Here is a 23,788-nt window from a genome sequence, read left to right on the forward strand (position 1 = left end):
GTTAGGACTCAAGCTGTTGAGCTACCAACCAGCCCCAAAAGCTGTGAATCTCACCAAAGATTAACATAATAATAATAATTGCAATTGCAATTGCAAAGTTGAAACTGTTTCACATTTAATATGTGAATGAAGCAAAATCGCACAAACTGATTACAAAGCTAGACATGACCAAGTTGCTAAATTAATCCACTTGTCATTATGTAAAAAATATGATTTACCTGTATCCAGAAAGTTATGGAAACATAAAATGGAAAAGGTTGCCGAAAATGAGAAGGTGAAGATCTTGTGGGACTTTCGAATACAAACGGATCGTCATTTGGAGCACAACATGCCAGATATTACGGTTGTAGAGGGCCAAAATGTACAGTTTATTGATATCGATGTTCCTGGAGATGCCAGAGTTGAACAAAAAGAACTAGAAAAAATCATGAAATATCACGACCTGGCCATCGAAACTACATGGCTATGGATGAAGTATGTAATAGTGATACCCATTGTCATTGGGGCACTTGGAACCATGTCCAAGAATTTTACAAGATACATCAACAAATTGCAGCTTCCTGCAATAACACCAGCGTAATTGCAAAAAAACTGCGCTACTTGGAACATCTTATATTTTAAGAAGGTACTTGGTTGATACCTATGATGCTGGCAGCAAACTGTATCAACCATTAACACCAGTCAATGGTATTTGTGATGCATTTTTGAATGTTCAGTTGGCTGAGTTTCATGTTTAATGAATAAAATATATTATAATAATAATAGTAATGAGAATCCTTGGAGCCAAAGGGATACATGGAATGCAGAGAGAGTTTAAGTTTATCATAGGTTTAGATCCACATGGACAGTTGATAGGGTAACACGATGAAGTTTGTCTCAGTTTCTCGCTTGAAAAGTAGTTTTGATTTGGTAGAACCTTAGGCCAGTGATGGCAAACGTTTCCGACACAGAGTGCCCAAACCAAAACATGTGCATGCATATGCGCACATGAGTGCCGGAGAGCCAGAAATGTTGGGCCAAGTGGAGACCAAGTGGCACTTCGGCACTGCGGCTCACGCGAAGACCAGCTGACCAGTGTGCATCTGTGCACTGGAAACCCAAAGAACAACTGGCAAGCATACACATGTGCACCAGCCAGATGGTTTTAGGTTTCTGGTGCTCCAATGAATGAGAAGACCAGGTGGTTGGTGTGTGCAAACCAGAAGAGCAGCTGGCGGTGGCATGTGTGCCCATAGAGAGGGCTCTGTGTACCATCTCTGGCACACGTGTCATAGGTTCGCCATTAAAGCCTTAGGCATACCTTTGCACAGCCTGATCCTAGTTTGTTCCCTTCGACTTCACTGAGTGCAACTGAAATCCCACAGTGGTTCTTTATCTAGATTTTGTTTGTAAATGAACATTGCTGAGCATTTAAAAATAATGTTCAACTATGACCAGTCATTGCATTGACTGCAAAATCAGAGTCCTGTTCTGATTTTCAGTCACTGTGAGAAATTGTATCCCATACAAGCTTTCTTCACCTCACTTTTTAAGCTGTTCATTTCTCCTGCAAATCATAAATCCTTCCTTTCTGCTAAGCTTTTTTTCTCCCCCAGGGACACTTCAGCAAATGCCATTTTAAAAGTCTCTTTGGATATCAGAGGCATCTCTGAATTCCTTTTGTCAGCTGCCTCGGAGTGAAAGCATGACTTTAAAAAGAAGCAAGTTAATAGGCTGGCAAGGCAATCACCACCTTGAGAGTTAATGCGGACTCCAGAGATATGAAAACATATTTAAGCATGCACATATGTCCTGATATGCCTGCTCAGGAGGGGAAGTCATGACGGAGAGGCTATAACCAGAACAAATTCTTTTGTAAGAGTGCATGACAAACTTTTAAGACCATCAACCATTCGTTATTAAAACTAAATTACTGGAAGCAAATGAAAGCAGAAATCAAAAGGACCATTTAAGCTGATATAGCAATAGCACTTAGACTTATATACCGCTTCATAGTATTTTTACAGCCCTCTCTAAGCAGTTTACAGAGTCAGCCTATTGCCCCTGACAATCTGGGTCACCATTTTACTCACCTTGGAAGGATGAAGGATGAGCTAGTAAGATTTGAATTGCTGAACTGCAATTAACAGTCATCTGAAGTAGCCTGCAGTACTGCACTCTAACCACTGTTCAACCACTGTGCCACCTATAAGTAACTCATGGGAATCAGATAGAGTGATATAATTGTGGCCCTCTGGCACCATTTTCCATTAGTCACACTAACAGAGGTCTTAGGAGTTATAGCCTAATATATATGGAAACTTGTGCATTTTGTAGTTGTGGGTTAATGAATAGTTAGATGTGACCCCAGATGGAAATGGTGATAGATGAAAATATATATATACATATACACACATGCATATGCGTGCATTCTCTCTCTCTCTCTCTCTCTCTCTCTCTCTCTCTCTCTCTCTCTCTCTCTCTCTCTCTCTCTCTCTCTCTCTCTCTCTCGCACGCACGCACGCACGCACGCACGCACACAGTCCAGTCATGTCCAACTCTAGGGAAAGCTGCTTATCTGTAGCTGACTGAGCCATTTTTCTCCAGATACATTTTCTAATCATGTGGCTGGCATGACTATACACCAAAGAATTACATGGTTATCTTCCTACCGAAGTGGTACCCATTTATTTGCTCTGCACACTTTCAAACTGCTAGATTGGCAGAAGCTGGGGCAAGTAACGGGAGTTTACCCTGTCACATGGTGCTTGGGTCTCGAACTGCCGAACTTACAATTGACAAGCCCAGCCTCTTAACTTCTGGCCCACCACATCTCCTTTTTAATTATTATAGTAAAATCTAAATCAAACTAAACTTAAAGAAAGGAGAATTGAAAGAAGACGTATGCAAAGCTCAAGGAAAAAGAAAAAGAAGAAAAGGTTAAAAATGGCATCAAAAAAGAGAAAATATTAAAACAAATAAGCCATCAACACACCAATCAACCATTAGGAGGGCACAATATAAATATAATGCATAGAATAGCCCAAAGTCCATATTCCAATAGGGAGAAGTTCCCTGAGAATGGACTCCACCATGAGTCCAAGAGTTCAGAAGAGTCAACCTCTGGTCTCGGTGACACACCCATATTGGACCTTGAATTAAGAAGATACTTCCAATCACAAGTATGAAATAAATCAGTAATACTTTACCACCTCTAATGTTGCAAACTTTTATCTCCCATTTCATGTCCCTTCTCTTATCTGTAAACAAATCCATTAAAAAAAACATCATTTCAATCCTGGAATCAGGAAAACCTCCATAATGGATGGTAATAATAAAATAAATAAAATAAAAAACTGTATCTTATTTCAAGCTCAAGCAAATAAACCAACTTTGTATTATTTCACTTTACTTCTAACAGTCTTAACTTTTAGATAATTCAAATACTGTTATAGAGTTTCATTTCATTTCTCTTTTTTGTACCATTACATGGAGTTCTTCAAGGGATTAACAAGCTTGGTTTTTTTTAATCCATGACAAGCAGGCATTAGATAATGATTCTATGTAATGTAAAGAAGGATCTTGTTGAGTGTTGGCCTTAGGAAATAAAAAAAATCAAGACTCACAGGAGTCTGATTAGCTGGAGAAGACAGATAATGATGGCATTACATCTTCCACCACTGCACCCAATGAGTAGAGTGGGGGGGGGAGAACAGAGGATCTCCTTTGTTAGGCTTCTTATCAAACCAATTTCTTGATTAGTGAGTTGGTCGCTGCCTGATTTAAGAGACAGTCCTGACTTGTGATCCCTTGTTGGAAGAAGCTGTTTGTTATCCAGCTATTGTGTGACATTTGTGTTGATTCTGCTTATGGAAGTCTGATCTCTGGGCTTGCTGCCATTCCTGACCTGATTCTCGGAACCTTGGACTGAATTTGGACTCTTCCGTGTCAGAATCTGTGTTTTGATTTGCATTCTAATCTACTATTATCATCTTGAACTTCAGAAAACTGTGAATTACAATAGCAACTAGGTGTTGGTGTATTTAAAACCAAAAGCAGGACATTCCTACAGGAAAAAGAAATTCATTCATTCATTCATTTCATTCATTTATTGGTTTTGTATGCCGCCCACTCCCGAAGGACTCCAGGCGGCTTACAATAAAACAGGGAAAGGGGATAAATAAGACAATACAAGACAATACAACAATTTAAAATATGACAACATTGACAGATGAAGTGGGGCTGGATACTTCAACAGCCACCAGCCTGCCAGGACAACCAGGACTTGGTAACTTTACGGAAGGCCGGGAGGGTAGTAAGGGTCCGGATTTCCATGGGGAGCTCGTTCATTCAGTCACCTCTTGATTTGTCTCTTTTTCATTTGCAGACCAGTGAAATCTCCTTTTCTAAATCATTCTTTTGACCTATTAGTGGCAAATCCACTTTTGATGCCATCTTTTTAAACTGCTGAACATTGTGATTAGACTAGAGTAAACTAAACTAAACACATGGTATTGCTGAGTTCAAACATGACACTTGCATTGCATTGGCATTCTTCAGTCTCAAAAGACTTGAGCTCTGGAAAGAGGTAAAGCTGGAGTGTCTTCTCCAGAGCACGAGGCCTGGGTAGATTAGTATGGAGGATAGACTGTTATCCACGCAGCAGATCCCTCCTCTCTACATCGCTGAAATAGTACAATGGAACAGCAGAGCTGATATGATTGGTTCCAGCTGCATTACAGGAGTTACCAGAACATGATTGTACAGTCATGAACTGCTTCCAGGACTCCAGCTCCAGATTTTGCCTCGAGGTTGACTCCTAAAGCCTTTTCCAGTAGTGGATATAGCCACAAAGTAGTGGAGATTTGTAATCAGAGTTTCCCTTCTCCTAGAAGATGATTCTGCTGCTTTATCTGCCGTTGGGGCGTAGAGACTTCTTCTACCTTCAAAACCATTGACTGTCTTCTCCTGTTATCCTGGAAAAGGGCCCTTATGAGGTGCTACCAGCTGGGCCAGGGTTTTTTAAGGAGGTGTTACTCCTCCATCACTCACCCTTTGTTCTGGCTTGTGACAGGCAGAGCCTAGCTACCCAAACGTTGGTCCCAGGATGGTGGGTTTAAATGTGACACTATGCCGGAATTAAAGCACATGACATCTTAACATTTGTGAACCCAGCCCATTTTCTGACCACTCAGTCTGCCTCACAGAGTTTGGATAGAACTAAATTGACTGGGTAGTGTTTATTTTTAAAAAAGAGGGCTCCATACAGCTTGTTCACCTTTGCCAGCCTTCTAGTGCCCCCATGCGATGACCTGTATATGGTTTACATACCTGCCTTTGATTCAGAGGCATTTTAAAAAGCAAATTAGGAAGGTCATGACAATAGGCATAATAATGGAAATAGTCATACAGCCTTCACTGTGTTCCTTTGAATGGGCTTGATCTGTACTGGCGTCTCTAACTGTGCAGCCCAATCAGCCAGCACAGTGCAAATCATCCAGGACTCTGATTAAATGGCGATTAGACCAAGCGGTATTGTCAAAAACTCAGCGATGATGCAGCTTCTTTTAAAGAACCAAGTCCCAAAGCTTCCAAATATCAAAAGGGTTCAATATCTAACTGAACATGTATTTAAGGGAAATTGGCTCCTAAATTACTGCGCTATTGTCATTTGTTCTTCTGTGGTTCACAGAAAGGCTAAAGTGAAGGCTATTTTTAAAATTCAGTATTAAAAAAAAAAGAAAGAAAAAGGAGGATTGGCAAAAGCAACAAAGGAAATTTCCAAGGTGGGAGGGAACTGGTTTCTTTGCCTTTTCTTTCTTTCTTTCTTTTTTTGTCTAATGTAAAGGATGATCTTTTCTGCATTGTACATAAGAAGCTACTACAATAGGAGACAGATAATACCGTTGTGATTAAGGCTTGGATGGAGCATTTTTTCTGGACAGAGAAAAAAAGAAGAATTGGGAAGAAGAATGCAGATCGAGTGTTCTTTTCACTGGTTCAAAACTTAGCTGTGCCATCCACTGGAGCCTCACTGGAGATCTTTACTTCAAGTGAGGTCACTAATGTTGTGTGATACTCATTGGGTCTTTTAAAAGTCAGGTATATCAGTCTTCCTCCCATATTGGTTTTCCTTGTGGTTCTTTCATACAGAAATAAGAATCAGAAATGGAATTTAAAACAGATAAATAAGTAAAAGAGTTTTAACCAATCAAATGGTTAGCATTAATGATCATAAAAGGGGACGAGGTGGCTCAGTGGCTAAGATGATGAGCTTGTCGATAAGAAAGGCTGGCGGTTCGGAGGTTCAAATCCCTAGAGCCACGTAAGAGAGTGAGCTCCTGATACTTGTCCCAGCTTCTGCCAACCTAGCAGTTCGAAAGCACGTAAAAATGCAAGTAGAAAAATAGGAACCACCTTTGGTGGGAAGCTAACAACTTTCTGTGCACCTTTGGCATTTAGTCATGCTGACCACATGACCATGGAGACATCTTTGGACAGTGCTGGCTCTTTGGCTTTGAAACAGAGATGAACACCACCCCCTACAGTTGGGAACAACTAGCACATATGTGTGAGGGGAACCTTTACCTTTAATGACTATTAAAGGGCCTTAAAACACATACAACAGAAATGCACTGTGGAAGGGAGATTCTGAATGAGCACCAAAAATTTTATCCCTCTCATCCAGGAGGAGAGGATTTAAGGGATAGCTGCAGAAAAGGACTTACCAAGCCACAACCAATTCAATCTGTAGCATCTGCAATGGACCTCCCAGGTAATTTTGATAAGTAGTCAAGAAAAAAGTTTCCTTTGCTAATTGAGTCCAAGAATTTTTATCAGATCTAAATGGATAGTTGTGCTAAGGCCACAACTCTCAGGAAAAAAGAAAAAGATCCTGGGAAATGTAGTTCAGATACATTTCATTATTCTATGGCTTTATATTTCTGAGCTCAACCAGCTCAAATTGGAGCAACAGATGTTTGCTGGAAGATTCAGAATGGACAAAAAACAGGACTTTTTCACACTGTGCAAAGTATGTGTTTGGAAACTCACTTCTACAAGGTACAGATGTCCACAAAACTGGAGACCTTCAAAATGGGACTACATATATTAACAGCAGATTTCATTTTAGACTAGCTGTATACCTGTGCTGGTTCAATTCATTGGTTCAATGGTGGTCGGTGATTGAAACACATAAGGGAATATTGCTCCTACCACTTTCAGTCCAGAAGCAGTTCCGTAAGTGGAAGGCATAGACATTTTGGTGAGGTACCAACATTTAGTACTGACCACTCTTGAAAGAGTGGAATGTCTGCCAGTTTGAACTGAGGTAACGGAATGTGAGGCAACTGGAAGTTTGAACAGAGTTCTTTTCAGGTGGGGAGGAGTAGTAGAACTCCTCTGTATCAAAGCATGTTAATTAATGTATAAGAAATACTAATGATCTGATGATCATTTCGAAAAATCCTTTCTTAGTGGACACCTAGAAGCCAAGAGGAACATATGTGCCAAATTTCAAGTTTGTAGGCCTTACGGTTAAGGTTCTGGAGATTTCATGATGAATGAGTGGTACTTGGCATATATATATATATATATATATATATATATATATATATATATATATATATATATATATATATATATATATATATATATATATATATATATATATATATATATATATATATATATATATATATATATCAGCACAAAACACACACACACACACACACACACACACACACACACACATAAAGTCTTGAGGGCCATATATAATTTCCAATAATAGAGGCAGCTGGTCTCTCAGTACTACTTGCTGGAGAACCTTAGTGGAAGAACTGTATTGTTTTCACTTGCCTTCCTGCCTTCTCAGTTTTGAAAGAAATATCTTACCATATTCACGCTGACATGAAACAAAATGCCTCAGAAAACCAGCTGTCAGATTTTAGGGGGAATGAGACCACGTCCAAATGGACCATCAAGCTCTTCCCAAAACCGGTGACATTACTATTAAACTCTGTAACCATGTGATGGAACTCAATGAAAGCTTATCTCTCAACTTCAGAAGAAAAGTCCAATTATAATTGCCAGCTTTATTCTCTCTCTCTATAGCGTCCTTGCATTCCCCCACAGTCTATGTATGTATTTCAGTGCGGGAAAAAGTCCTGCTGTTTCAATTTTTTTCCCCAAAGGCTTTTAAAAGGGATAGGAAACAAATCTGAAGAGATTATAAAGACATCTGCAGCCAATGAATGTTTATGAACCTTAGTTTTTATTCTAGCCGGCATATTCAATTACATCTGATTAAGCTGTCCTTTTAATAATAAAAAAGAGAGGAGAAACAAAGCTTTTTTCAGTCTGTGTAGTACAGATAAATATTTTTTTTCCCTGGGAAGATGGTTATCATCTTATCCTCTGTGCTAAGAACTCTTTGCTAATATGTCTGTGCTGAGATAACTATATTGCTAAAGAAAAGTTTGTTGAAAGCATGTTGTGATCCGTGATCAGAATTATAAGAAATGTGTTCTGTGTTTTTAATAGACCTGTGTGTGGGCATTTGATCTGTACGATGAATCTCCCTTTTTTCATAACTATTTGGACGGCTACCCTTATTTCAAAATATTAATATCTTTGGAGAGTTCTCGGTCATTTAATCAAGGAGGCTCTAGATTTGTACCCCAAAATCAGTTCCTAGTGATGTATAGCATCTGACTGATGTTATGAGACTAGAATTTCTCTATATTATGTCTACCCGCTTCTATGTCTACCCCTTATGAGCTTTAACTTTTAAAAAGTTGATAATCAACTGAAATCAACTTCCTTTATTCTGTTACCATTTTTGAGAGTGCTGAAATATACCAGCAGTTTTTGTCAATTCTTTTGTATTTGTTATTTTAAATATTATTTTAACGAGTTGCTTTTGCACTTCCTGGCATGTCCATACTCTGATTCAGTCCTATGGCCAGTACAGATAGTCTTTGATTTATAACTATTCATTTAGTGACTGTTCAAAGTTACAACAAAAAAGTGATTTATTTGAACGTTTTTCATACTTATGACCATTGAAGCATCCCCATAGTCATGCGATAAAAATTCGGATGCTTCACAACTGATTCATATTTATGAGGGTTGCAGTATCCCAGAGTCATATGATCACCTTTTGCAACTTTCTGACTAACAATGGATGGAAACCAAGGGGAGAATCAACCTAGAACTAAGGAGAAATTTCCTAAAATGTGGGAATAATTAATAAGTGGAATGAGTTGCCTTCAGAAGTTGTGGATTCTCCATCACGGGAGGCTTTTAAGACCTTGGAGGTCTTCCAATCCAACCCCTTGCTCAAGCAGGAGAACTTATGAGATTCCAGACAAGTGGAAGGCCCTGCACTGGCTGCCTGTTGATCTCCGGGTGCGCTTCAAGGTGCTACTTGTCACCTACAAAGCCCTTCATGGTATTGGATCTGGGTACTTGAGTGACCGCCTACTGCCAATCACCTCCACTAGACCGATAAGATCGCATAGATTAGGCCTCCTCCGAATTCCATCAGCCAGCCAGTGTAGACTGGCAACTACTCGGAGGAGAGCCTTCTCGGTGGCTGCTCCGACCCTCTGGAACGAACTCCCCGTGGAGATCCGGACCCTCACCACCCTCCAGACCTTCCGTGCCGCACTTAAAATCTGGCTATCCCGGCTGGCCTGGGGTTAAAGATTCTAACCCCTACTCGAATTGTATGACTGTTGAGTTCTTAAATGATGTAATGTTTTTATGTTGTAAATTGTTTGTCCTTCCCCTACCCCTTTTGAACTGTGAGCCGCCCTGAGTCCCCCCAGGGAAAAGGCGGCATACAAATAAAGTGAAATAAGAACTAGAACTAACTACTTCTTCCACTTGTCAAGAATGTCATAAGTTCTCCTGCTTGAGCAAGGGGTTGGATTGGAAGACCTCCAAGATCCCATCCCACTCTGTTATTCTGTCACTCTATTAAACTCAATAGGGGGAGCCAGATTCACTTAACTGTGTTAGTAGTTTAACAACTACAACTTAGCAGCCGTGGCAAGAAAGCTTGTAAAATGTGTAAAACTCACTTAACAGCTGTCTCACTTAGCAACAGAAGTTGTGCTCGTAATTAGAAGACTACTGGTAATGATTCATAAACTAATGACATTGATGGAACCTTCTCAGATGCACTGAGAACATTACATCTTCAGGGCAACAGGTTGAAGAATGGGGCACACCTGGAATGAAAGAAAAGTGAACATGATGACTCTGAATAGCTGGAGTGGGGGAGATGACTGTAAATGCAATGAAATTTGTTGTAAGTGCCAGGACAAAATTGTAAGTCACTATTTATGTAGTGTTGTTTACTTCAAATGGTCACTAACAGAACTGCTATGGGCCTAAGGCTACCTATAATTGATTGCTCTTCTTGGCTTGATTATCACTCTAAAAAGCGAGTTTTTAGTATCATGCTAGTCAAAGCAGACACCTTCCCTGCAGCATATAAAGACTTTAGCAGATTTCATGTACAAATTATGACTGATAATGTTTTCACAATATGCATAATTTCTGAAAGTACAGACAGCCCCCAGATTACAACCATTTGTTCAGTGATTGTTCAAAATTACAAGAGCACTGAAAAAGTGACTTATGACTGGTTTTTACACCTACAACCATTGATTGTATGATCAAAATTTGGGCCTTTGGCAGCTGGCATATATGTATGACAATTGCACTGTCCCAGCGTCATAGGATAACCTTTTGCCACCTTTCTAGCCAGCTTTCAACAAGCAAAGTCAATGGGAGAAACTAGATTCACTCAACGAAAACATGATTCACTTAACAACTACAGTGATTTGCTTAATAACTATAGCATTGTGGTCATAAGTTGAGAACTATCTGTTATTCTGTGTGGAATGGTTATTTGAAACATTATTGTTGCTCCACATGAATTAATAGGGCTATTCTAAACTAAGATAAAGCTTAAGGTTTCCCTCACACAAAAGCTAGTCATTCCTGACTCTAGGGGGAAGTGCTCATCTCTGTTTCAAAGCCGAAGAGCCAGCACTGTCCGAAGACATCTCCATGGTCATGTGGCTGGCATGACTAAACACCAAAGGCACACAGAGCATTGTTACCTTCCCACCAAGGTAGTCCCTATTTTTCTACTTCATTTTTATGTGCTTTTGAATTGCTAGGTTGGCAGAAGCTGGGATAAGTAATGGGAGATCACTCTATTACGCAGCGCTAGGGATTCAAACCACCAATCCATTCAAAGATTTCTGATCAACAAGCTCATCATCTTAGCCAATGAGCCACCCTTATTCCAAACTATAGACCACCTCTTTAAAAAGTTCAATAAATGAGGTGTGTTGCCAGAACTAAGTGACCATATTTATATTTGTTTATTGAAAGCAGTGCTGAAAATATTTGGCAATGACTTAGGTGAACAAGATATTAAACAAGGGCTAGGATTAGATAGGTATCTTATAACTATCATGCCAAGTATAAATTCAGTTGTTCTAACTTATTCTCAACCATGTTCTTAATTCTAAAACTCAACTGTCTTTCTTGAACTTCATAATGTAAAGAAGACCTTTTGACTAAAGCTGAATTGAAATCTGCCATGCAATTTCTAAAAAATAAACACAAAAGGAAGCTCTTTGTGTGCATGTGTGCGTATGTTCATAATAAGAGTCTTATTTCTCCCATGGATCTCAAATGTAATATCTGCACTGAGTAGTAGGAGATGCCATTCTTTTGAAACAACAAAACCAAAAAGACCAACAGAAATTACGCTAAGTATCAGAAAAATTGGTTGGAACAATTAAACTATTTCCAAAATTAAATGAAATCATAGCATTCAAATAAAGAAAAGAAATAAATGCTTAACCTTTTTTTTTAAGTTAAACCTTTGTCCTTCTCTGTTCACAAGCATTTTAAAAAAAAGAATATATTTATTACCCCATTGTTTCAGTAATTTTCCTTAAAAGCAAGAAAAATCTAACCAGACATCATGTAGATATGTTTAACACACCATGTAAAGGTAAGATAACAGAGTGAACTCCCATTATTTGTCCCAGCTTCTGCCAACCTAGCAGTTTGAAAGCATATAAAAATTCAAGTAGAAAAATACGGGCCACCTTTAGTGGGAAGGTAACAGTGTTCCGTGCGCCTTCAGCATTAAGTCCTACTGGCCACATGACCATGGAGACAACTTTGGACAGCACTGACTCTTTGAGTTTGAAACGAAAATGAGCACTGCCCCATAGAATCGGGAACGACTAGCACATATGCACGAGGGGAACCTTTACCTAGTTGGAGAAAAGCAAATTTGCCTATGAATTTTCCTTGAAGTAAGAATGTAGACTGAGAAATCATTGGCACAATTTTTTGTAATAACGGTTCATTTAAATAATAATGCATAGATTGGGGGTTGACAAAGCTACCACCCACCTATCTCCTCGTAACAGGAGAAGAATCAGGAAATGAAAACTCTCCACTTTGAGAACAAAGGCAAAAAAATCGACTGAGTTTTCTGTCTCAGAGACAAAGAGGAAATAGAGGGAGGTTATTATAATTATTATTAGTGTACGGCATTATTACATTAGCCAGGAAACTATAACACAATTGCAGAGTAATAGTTTGGCTGCCGAGGTACCAGCTCTTTTGGAGGAAACACCTGTGCACTTCCCATGGTCTGGGCAAGCTGGCTTCAGACCAGGAAGATAGATAAATGGCAATTCCTGAAGTGTCACACAAAGCCCCCTCTCCCATCTGGAGCCATATCACAAACCAGGAATGGTTCAGAAGGTAGAATTCTGGATGCTTATATAGAGCAATCCAGTAGTGGGTTCCAGATCCCATCGCAACTGATACGCTGTGATGGGGCTGGACCGTCTCGTCAGGCATGCGTGCTGTGCACACATGTGCACACTACCACCCAGCGACACTCAGCTGTGCACGCATGCACGGTTGGCCCATTTGCATCAAAAAGCAGTAAGGAACATGGGTGGGCAGATGGGCCAAACGAGCCACCATTCCTGTACAGTGGCCGCTGCTCCCAGCTACCACCAGTATGCCCATAGCGGGCCGTACCGCTTGGAACCCACCACTGGAGCAATCTCTCCCCACCCCCAAAATGGTACCTGCTTTATCTACCTACATAGAACATGCTTTTGTTTAGGTAGACAGAAGCTGAGGCGAGTGATGGGAACTCACACCAACACGCAGTGCTAGGACTCAAACCAGGGGTGCGTTTCGGTTGCTACTACTGCCGGTTATCTCAGGGATGCGCTGTGCATGCACACACTTGATGAGCGCTATTGGTTCATGCACAGTACTAAAAAACAAGATGGTGTCACCTCTGGTGCCACCAAGAGAACCGGTTCAGGGGCGGGGCAGGCCGAGTTACTACCTACTCATCTGAACTGGTCCAACCCTATAGGAACCCACCTCTGATTCAAACTTCTAGAGCAGAAAACATCTCTGGCATCATTAAGGCACTTAATGTTGTGGCCTGTCAGACGCTGAATCTGACGAAGAAGAGAAAGAACATCTGGGTCCAGTGCAGGGGTGGGTTTCAACTGGTTCGCAGCGGTCCCTGTGAACTGGTTGGTCGGTGAACCTGGAAGTAAGTAACTTCCGGGAACGGCGAAGGGCCCATCCGCTCGCCCGTGCTCCTTACCCGGTTTTGACGAGTTCTGCGCTTCCACGCATGCGCAGGATGCATACAGTGCCTGCGCGATCCTCCAGGAGCACCTGGAGCATCGCACAGACGCTAGTACGCATGCGTGCACCGACGCCGCGAGAAACCCACCCCTAGTCCGGTGTCTGCCTGACCTAGGCTTCCTCAGCAGCACAAAGCCGAGTCCTCATCCCAATAAACTCCTTTTATTTAATTTACAATTTGAATTCCTCTCCAGCAAAGTCTTTCCTCTCCCACAGTCTTTCAAGATAGTTCACAATCACCGATCTTTATTAGGCTTGAAGAACGGCCAAGCCAACAATCTCCATTGGCAACAATCTCTCTGTTGCAGAAATGTGTTTTTTTTTCTCTTTTGTAATATTCTGCGCATGTGCAAAACTTTTTGGGAGTTAATTTGCAGGCACACAGAACGCATGTTTGATGTGCGCACAAGTGAAGCGAGTGTTCACATGCAAAAAAAAATGTTTGCGCCAAACCAGCAGTAATACCGGTAGCAACCCACCCCTGTTGGGGTGCTGCCAATTAAACAATCAGTTCGGTGAGCATGCACATGCACCTAAAGCACTTGCGCGCAGTGCTGAAAATGGAGCATTTAGAATCCCAGCTGCTTACTTTCCAAGTAAGTAACGGTAAGTAGAACAGTGTGTGTGGGGGGGTAAATCAGCTGCTTCGTGGGATTGAGATGAGCTAGAAAGCAGGAAATTTCATTTCATTTCATTTTCATTTTAATTTATTTGTATGCCGCCCTTTTCCCTGAAAGGGACTCAGGGCGGCTCACAACTCAAAGGGAGGGGAAAGACAAACAAAGTTACAAAAAACATAAAAACCATACATAGTTAAAAAAACACAACAGTCATACCATTCGAAGTGGGGCAGCGAGTCTTTAGCCCCAGGCCTGTCGGAGCAGCCAGGTTTTAAGGGCTTTGCGGAAGGCCTGGAGGGTGGTGAGGGTACAAATCTCCACGGGGAGTTCGTTCCAAAGGGTCGGAGCAGCCACAGAGAAGGCCCTCCTCCGGGTAGTCGCCAGTCGACACTGGGCGGCTGATGGGATTCGGAGGAGGCCTAGTCTGTGGGATCTAATTGGTCTAGTGGAGGTAATTGGCAGTAGGCGGTCTCTCAAGTACCCAGATCCAATACCATGAAGGGCTTTGTAGGTGACGACTAGCACCTTGAAGCGTACCCGGAGATCAACAGGCAGCCAGTGCAGCTCGCGGAGGATAGGTGTTACGTGGGTGAACCGAGGCGCACCCACGATCGCTCGCATGGCTGCATAAAGGACAGAACAGGTCGGGGGCAGGTGGGCAGGGCCAGCAGATCGTCAGAGCTACCGGTTCACCTGAACCAGTCCGAACTGGCTGAATCCCACCTCTGATCTTCAAGGAACTTCTCTCTAGCACACTCTCTACTGGAGAGAAGATGGGCTCCAGCATAAGTCCAAAAAACTCAAAAGATAAAACCTCTGGTCCCAGTTGGATCCTGCAACATTATCCCAGGACACATACACTAGCTTTTCTTCGTGAGAATTTTTTTTAAAACAACTTGTATCTCCCTTACCTCCAGCTCTAATATCACCCGTTGTTTTCATCTCATTTTGGAAGTTCATAGACCGTCAGCTGGCCGTGAAACTTACCTTCCCCCTTATCCTTTCCTGCAATGTTTTCATTGGCGTTTCACATTGCCTTTCTGCCTGCAAAAGGAGCCACGTTGAGAACGTCAGGGAATAACCGTGCGCAAACTTTTATTGTTATTCTGCCAGATATGATTTTTCCCCCCCTTTCCTGTTTGTAAGAGACAGATAATAAAATTAATTAAAGTAGGTTTTAATGCACATTTGGGAAACTGATGGGCTCTGGTAGTGCTGGATCAGCAGTCTGTGATTTCATATTTGCCTAGGATTAATAAAGGAAAACAAGATAATTTATATAAGAGCTCAGGCAGATGAGATGCCTGTAATTGATGGAATTGTCTGCCTAAGTGAGCTGCAATCTATTTGCTTACAGAGCAAACAGTATTACACCAAAGTGCTACAAAGCTTCAGGACCAGCATTGAGTCTTATGAAACACAGAAACATCAGTTCAGGAAAACTATAGCTCATCCTCAAGTTATAACATGAAGAGAGCCTGCCCATTATGGTTGTTAAGATATGATAGTCATACAGCGGGTTAGCCTCATGGCCAATCTGAGTTTGCAACCTCTCAAAGGGATTGTAAAGTGAATGCCATAGCCCAGTGATGGCTAAACATTTTGTTATCACATGCCAAAAGTGTGCACACATCAGAGGTGGTATTCTGCCAGTTTGCACCAGTTTGGGTGAACCAGTAGTTGCGGCGGTGCGAGGCTCTGCCCACCCATTCGAATCTCATCATAGACCTTCTGCGCTCTCCTGCTACCAAACAGTAGTAAAGATAAGAGGATACCGTGACTGGGGCACATGTGCACATGCACGCCAAAGCATGCACGCCAAACCACACCCATGATGCAATGCACGTGTGACATCCCCCTGAACCCCATAGGTTTGCCATCATGGCCTTAGCCAATAAGTGAACCAATTGTTTTCTAAGGGCTGGTTTTGCCAAAAACTGGGAGTAAATGATGGTTTTCTCCAAAAAGCATCATGAAACATATTTACATGAAACATGATGCGGCAAACATCTGTAAATGCAGCAGGTGCCTGAAATGCAGTTTGGTGACCATGGAGGGGAGAAATCAGAATTTCAGAAACAGGTCATAAATATCCCTGGGAAGGCCTATCAAAACTTTGAATGGTTGCTAAACAACCAGTCATAAGTTGAGGACCATCTATAAGTCTGTTCCAGCACTTACAAGAACCCTCCATTATATGACTATTATTTTCATCATACAGCAACTTAGTTTGCAAACACAATACACAAATTTGCAAACAAGAGTGCTCTGACCGAGTCTTCCCAAGAGCATGAAGCAAACTCCTTGTCCCAACAAAAACTCCTTTTATTAATTTACTACGAATTCTTCTCATTCACATCCAGCAAAGTCTTTCAAGGAAGGATTTAGAATCACAGACCTTATCTGGCTTGGAGAGCTGACAGGCCAATTTCTGCAAAACGTGGCAAGGAGCCTCAGAGAGTCACAAACCAATTAAGTGAACTAATTGTGTCCTGCAAACTCCACTCTCCTTTCGCTCCTCTTTTATTTCCTCTGGGAGGGGCCATTCATCATCCACCTGTGGCCTTACGCCCAAGTCAATCCCTGTTCTTTAGCTGTTCCCTTCGTCTGGCAACTCTGTGCATGCACACACTGGGAACAGGCTCAGCTATTTGTCTGTCTCACTGTTGTCTGACTCTGAAGGCAGCTGATAACTGGCATACGGCTCTGGCCCTCTCTCTGCCTCCGACACAGAGCCCTCATCAGAGCCTTCCCCAAACTCTAGGACTGGCCCATCTTCCTCCCCAACCTCCTCACTGTCTGAATCTGCTGTCAGCTCTGCTAGCTGCTGGTGGGCCACAACAAAGTGATCAGAATGAGTCCTTCAGCTGGGCCAAATAAAGCAACTTAATGAGAAGACATGGAGCAAGTTGAACCAAGCTTCCACACTGATCTCCTAGGCTGATGCCCAAATCAGTCACATCCTGGCACTTCCTGTGAGAACAAAGCATAGCTTTCCACTAAGAGCTCTTAGAATGTATGGCCATGTAGCAATCTGACTCAAGGTAATCCAGATGTCCAGATCTGAGAACAAGATGAATGGTATCTAAATTTGACAAATGATTAACTTAAAAGTGCTAAATCAAGCCCAGTAATGGGTTCAAACAAATATATTTGTAATTGTCTGGAAGTTGAGTCATGGTGACTGGACTTCTTCCCTTGTTGGTTCAAAACATTTTGCTGCTTACCCAAGCAGCTTCTTCATTCTGAGCAAATTGGATTTGGCTAGTGTAAAGAAAAGAAGAATATGGAGTAACAAGCTAGCAATATTCCAGTATTTGAGGGGCTGCCACAAAGAAGAGGGGCCAAGTTATTTTACAAAGCACCAGAGGGCAGGTCAAGAAACAATGGTTGGAAACTAACCAACAAGAGAAGCAACCTAGAATTGAGGAGAAACTTCCTAACAGTGAGGACAAATAACAAGCAGAATAGCTTGCCTTCAGAAATCATGGATGCTCCATTAGTGGAGGTTTCAAAAAAGAAACTAGGCAGACACGTATGTGAAACAGTATAAGTTCTCCTGCTTGAGCAGGGTGATGGATTAAAAGAACTCCAAAATCTCTTCCAGCTCTTTTCTATTCTAAGTTGGTTAGGGAAACCGCATTTATGTCTCCAGAGAGCAGTGGTTGGTTGCAGGCGATACGCCCCAGTACAGGCATACCGGAGCCAGCCCTGAGCACCGGATTCCATTCCGGTATTGTGCTCCAGAGGGCTCACCCACCCACACAAGCTCCTTACCTGTGTTTTAAAGCTTCTGCACTGTTATGCATGCACATGGCACATTCAGCGCATGCGCGACACTCTGCAGAGCAGCTGGAGCATCACGGAGGCGCTAAGACGGACGTGCGAGCTGCAGAGCCAAGGTGGCGCAGTGGTTAAATGCAGCACTGCAGGCTACTGCTAGATCAGCAGGTCAGCGGTTCAAATCTCACCGGCTCAGGGTTGACTCAGCCTTCCATCCTTCCGAGGTGGGTAAAATGAGGACCCAGATTGTTGGGGGCAATATGCTGACTCTCTGTAAACCGCTTAGAGAGGCCTGAAAGGCCTATGAAGCGGTATATAAGTCTACTGCTAAGTCTACTGCTATTGCATGAGGAGGATGCTGGCCCCGTTCCAACCATATCTGTTGGAACGGGATTTGAAACCCACCACTGCCAGAGAGGTTTCATATCTTACTTAAACTGGATAGGCTCATTAGGTGAATGAGCAGAAGGCTATTAGGATATAAATGTTCCAATTCTCAAATCCAACTTGGTCAAGACTGAAGAAGCTACTGGAATCAGCAGTGAAACATTTTGAAGCAACCATACAAGAAGTCCAGTTTCCATGACAGTTCCGGACAACTCTTACCAAGAAGACTGAGAATCTTCTTTGAACCTATTTTTATAGTCTGAGAACCTTATGAAATAGCTTGACCCATTGACACCAATATTGCCCAGCTAGTCTTGGATGTTGAGGCTTGTTTGGAGGTTCTAGCAGTGGAGCGCAGCTATCATATACACCCAGCCCCCTGTCCATGTGGTCCCCCTTGTATGCATGCACAAGAGCCCCTGCATGCGTCCCACCCCCGTGGAAGCACAGCAAAGACCTGAAGACTAGCTGGATGGCAGGAGGCATGCATGCATGTACAGCAGAGCTGAACTGGGGCGATGACTCAAGTGCTCACAGAGGTATGTTCGGCCTCTGGCACACATGCCATAGGTTTAGGGGTGAAATTCAGCAAGTTCTGGAGAACCAGTAGCAGAACTTTCAAGTAGTTTGAAGAACTGGCCAATACCATCTCTGGCTGGCCCCAGAGTGCGGTGGGAATGGGGATTTTGCAGTATCCTTCTCCTGCCAAGCCCGCCAAGCCACGCCCACAGAACCTGTAGTAAAAAAAAAAATGAATTTCACCACTGCATAGGTTTGCCATCACGGCCTAAAGCATTCCAGACAACTGGCTGTCCAGTTTCGTTTTAAAAGCCTTGTTTAATTTGCATTATAACAACAGTAATAATACTTAGGACTCGGGAGGTGGGGGTGGAAACCAAAAACAAATCAGAAATCTATGTTTCCTTGTACAAGGAGAAAAAACCCCATCCTATATTATATTCACGTGCAGGGATACATGAACCCTCCATACCCCCAAACAAAATCTAATAAAGGTGAAATTAGTAGTTGCTTTTTAGGGAGGGGGGGGGGGAGAACGAATGAATTTTAAGACACTCTAGCATATCCACACTACCCTCTTGTGGCAATATGGGGCATGACAGTTTCAAAGGATATTGTTTGATTGCAGCAGTAGGTTGTTGTATAAGTCTCACTTCTGTGTCCCTCTGAGGCTTCTCTGACCAAGATTGTTGAAAAAGGGCAGTACAATTCCCCAAAATTCAGTCTGGGATGTCAACAAAAATGATACTGTAAAGAGGCACATCTTCAACTTCTTCAATATAGCCACTCCCTGGGGGTTAATTAGGTGTGGCCTTTGAACGTTTGATTCGTGAGTTTTTACTTAGCAGAAGAATCATTTCTACATTTAGCAATTTTTTTTATCTATCTATTGCTTTAATGGGCAACAAAGCATGTCAAGTAAGATTCTGCACAATTACAAAATGAACATTCCCTATTTTCAGAACTAGAACCAGCCAAGCAAGCAAAGAAAATCAGATTGTTTTTCGGCATTTGACTAAATAATGTATCTAGCTGCATTTCTGAAATATCCATAATTCAGAGGAAGAGTAGCATTTGGAATGTATAGGGAATATGCAGAGAAGAGCAACAAAGATTATTAGGGGACTGGAGGCTAAAACATATGGAGAACAATTACAGGAACTGGGTATGTCTAGTTTAATGAAAAGAAGGACTGGGGGAGACATGATAGGAGTGTTCCAATATCTCAGGGGCTGCCACAAAGAAGAGGGAGTCAAGCTATTCTCCAAAGCACCAGGCGGAAACTAATCAAGGAGAGAAGCAACTTAGAACTATGGAGACATTTCCTGGCAGTGGAACAACTTGCCTCCAGAAGTTGTGAATGCTCCAACACTGGAAGTTTTTAAGAGGATATTGGACAGCCACTTGTCTGGAATGCTATACGGTTTCCTGCCTAAGCAGGCAGTTGGACTAGAAGTCCTCCAAGGTCCCTTCCAATTGTTATTATATATTATATAAGAGACAAAATAGTGTGGTGTTTTTTTTTGCAAAGATGAAGGAGTCTTAAAACCTTGGTGGATCCAAATGCATCTAAATGAGAAATAAAGCTAGCAAAGAAAATGAATTCATTTTCCATCTCTGTTTGAAAGATAAAGAATGGTAAACATTGTCAGACATAAAGTGATTGCTGTTCCAAAAAGAAGGGGGGGAGGCAATCACAAACATGGATTACTGAAGGACCAGTTCGACTATCCAACTAAGATCCATCCATCCATCCATCCATCCATCCATCCATCCATCCATCCATCCATCTTACATTTCTCATATTTTACAACGACTATGTATCGGTTGGGTACTTGAGTACTTGAGAGACCGCCTCCTGACAATTACCTCCTCGCGACTTATAAGATCTCACAGATTAGGCCTCCTCCGAGTTCCATCCGCCAGTCAGTGTCGACTGGCAACTACACGGAGGAGAGCCTTTTCAGTAATAGCTCCGACCCTTTGGAACGATCTCCCCGTGGAGATTCGTACCCTCACCACCCTCCAGACCTTCCGCACAGCCCTCAAGATCTGGCTATCCCGTCAGGCCTGGGGTTAAAGATTATAATCCATCCCCACCCGAATGATGAATGTTGCTCTATTTTTAATTATGTATGTTCTATACGTCATTGTATGTATCCCCTCCCACATAAGTTGTAAGCCGCCCTGAGTCCCCCCAGGGAAAATGGCGGCCAATAAATAAACTTATACCATACCATCTGTCTAGCCAGCCCTGCACCAGTAAACTATTCTGTGAACCGTCTTATGGAAAACATGTTGGGAGGATGTTGTGCCATAATTTGTGGTGTATTTTACCTGTACAATGTGAAAGGAAATGCATATGACATTTTAGCCTTCATGTTAGACATCAAAGGGATGTAGGTACACTCTGGGCTAAGATACTAAAAACTCGGTAAAAGGACAGTATGAAGCAGCCAACTAAATATCAGCTTACTTGTAGAAGATTACCTGACCAAACCAGCTGATTAACAGATTTGAAAGAGGTTCGGATGACATAGATAGACATTAGATAGTCCTACAGACACAACCTGGCCAGAGAACATAGAGAAGGATGACAGATGGTATCTTCTTTAACTTTTAAGGCAGAAAAGGTGGAGGAAAGCAATTAGTAGACTGCCTTGGCTTTGTTTTTCCTCCACTAGACACCTTTTGCTGGCAAGTTAAAATAAATACCAATTGTTTCCCTTAACTAAGGCAGGGCCAGATGACTGTAGGCAAGTAGTTTGAATGGTCAGTTTTCTCATCTGGAGTTAATGTGAAGATTGCCTCCATTCTTATTGCCCGTTAATAGAATGCAGGATTGGAAGGATTCTTTGGAAAGAGCACTCAACACATGTAGAAAAGTAACCATTATGGCCTAGGTCCAGACTCCGAATGTGATTCTGAAGAAGCTCCTTCAGCTGAACCTATGGAACGTCAGCCTCAGGAGAGACAAAGCAAGGGCTCATATAAGGCTGATCAAAACCTGACACCACCTGCATAGCTTTAATAGGGGGATGTCAAATCTCCCAGTATCAACATCAGGCAAATAGAACAGAGACCTGGGCAGAGTAGTTCTATGAAGCTCCTTGCCAAGCAAGGGAATTAATCTTTTGATTAGTGACACCTGATTGCAGCCTGATTTAAAAGGAAGCTTTGAACCATAATTGCTCTGGGGAAGTAGCCATTATCTTGCTCTTGTGTTGTGTCCGTGTGGAACTTGCTTGTAAAATTCTGACCTCTGGACTGCTTGAAAAACCTATCCTGGCTCTTGGAAACTAGGACTGGTTTTGGACTGTTCATCTGCATGCTCCTATTTACTTTTAAGAGTAAAAACATCCAGGCAAATGTCGCAAAGAAACTCTGTTTGCATTTTTTTAAAAATGATCTCTTGACCTTGAATGAACTTAGCAAAATATAGCAATTGTGTGTCAGTCAATATTTGAACCAGAAGTAGACAATAACTTAGAAGGGTGTGGGATGCAGAAGAAAAGAGCATTGGTGACAGTTTTTTTTAATGTAGTTTTCCCCTGTCCAATTGTGTCCAACTCTAGAGGGCAATGTTCATCTATATTTCCATTATTGTCCAAAGAGGATTCTGTGGTCATGTGCCTAGCATGACTGTTCTGACCCCTCTCCGTCCAGTGATTAACGCTGACACAGGCTTACTGTTAGCCACGCTTTATTCACAGCAATTACTCACAGGCAAGACGTTGGCAGCAACCCAGACTCCCACAGATAAGAGATACAATACACACAAGAGTTTCTTCAGCTGGTAATGGACGGTTGTGTCCTGCAAAAGGTCTCCTCCCAAAGTCTCTTCTTATATACTCTCTTGGGAGGAGCCAAGCCACAACCAACTGGGCTTGATTATCTCTTATGAGTCTGTCTCCGTAACTGCTACCTCCGTTTCTCCGCCCTTCTTTGCCTGGCATCAGGGACAAAGATCCCTTTGATCTTTTCCACTGCTCCAGTGCCTGACGTCAGGGAGAAACTCCCTTTGATCTTCCCCACTGCTCCATGCCTCAGGTGCCTCCTGGTGGCCAACCAGCCTCTCTGGTCCCTGCTCGGAGTCTGAACCCTGCCCAGGGTCCTCCACATCTTCCAGAGCCGACTCATAGGGTCCCTAGCTATCGGAGTCCATCGGCAACACCAACGGCTTCTGCTGGGCCACAACACATGACTATACAGTGTGGTGCACAGAACTGTTACCTTCCCACCAAAATGGTACCTATTTATCTATTTGCATTTGCATGCTTAGGAACTCCTAGATTGGCAGGATAATTGTTCATTGGCGGCAAAGTGGTCCTGAAAACATGTCCCCTTTGCTGCCATCTAGTGGTCATGGGTTGTTGATTTTTACAGGCCAAATATAACTACTGTAAGAAGGTATATTTATGATTCCCAAAAGGCGATGAAGATTTGGTCACAAGACAGGGGCTGCTATCATGATTTTTTCACTCCTCCACTGGACACCTTTTGGCCAGCTTTTCAACCCTCTCCCCATAATGCAGTGGGTTTAAAAATATCACAAATGTATGAACATATCTTCCTGCACCAATTCAGCCAGTAAAAATTGTAATTGTTACACATCATCAAATCTTTATTGGCAAATTGATCTTAAAAGGGTTGAAAGCTTGAAAACAAGTAGCTTTGTATTTTATGTGACTTCCTCTCAATTGGGCCATCATAAATGGTTGCCGAACAAACATCATTCCACCTGGGTGGGATGCAAGAAGCAGAGATTGTAC

General features: G+C 42.2%; 1 long non-coding RNA gene across 2 annotated transcripts in view; it reads right to left on the bottom strand.

The window, feature by feature from the left end:
* The window catches only part of LOC148045776 (uncharacterized), a 138,726-nt gene that overhangs the window by 46,293 nt on the left and 68,645 nt on the right, over positions 1–23,788 (bottom strand). Inside the window, exon 2 of one of the 2 annotated variants that reach the window (XR_015696229.1) lies at positions 219–386. The exons of the other annotated variant lie outside the window; for it this stretch is intronic. This is a non-coding gene — a long non-coding RNA (uncharacterized LOC148045776). The remainder of the gene's footprint in view (positions 1–218; positions 387–23,788) is intronic. 2 annotated transcript variants of the gene reach the window in all.

The sequence above is a fragment of the Thamnophis sirtalis genome, unplaced genomic scaffold (assembly GCF_051295495.1).
Source record: "Thamnophis sirtalis isolate CommonGarterSnake01/CBP01778 unplaced genomic scaffold, rThaSir2_p1.2 scaffold_4, whole genome shotgun sequence".
Lineage (NCBI taxonomy): Eukaryota > Metazoa > Chordata > Lepidosauria > Squamata > Natricidae > Thamnophis > Thamnophis sirtalis.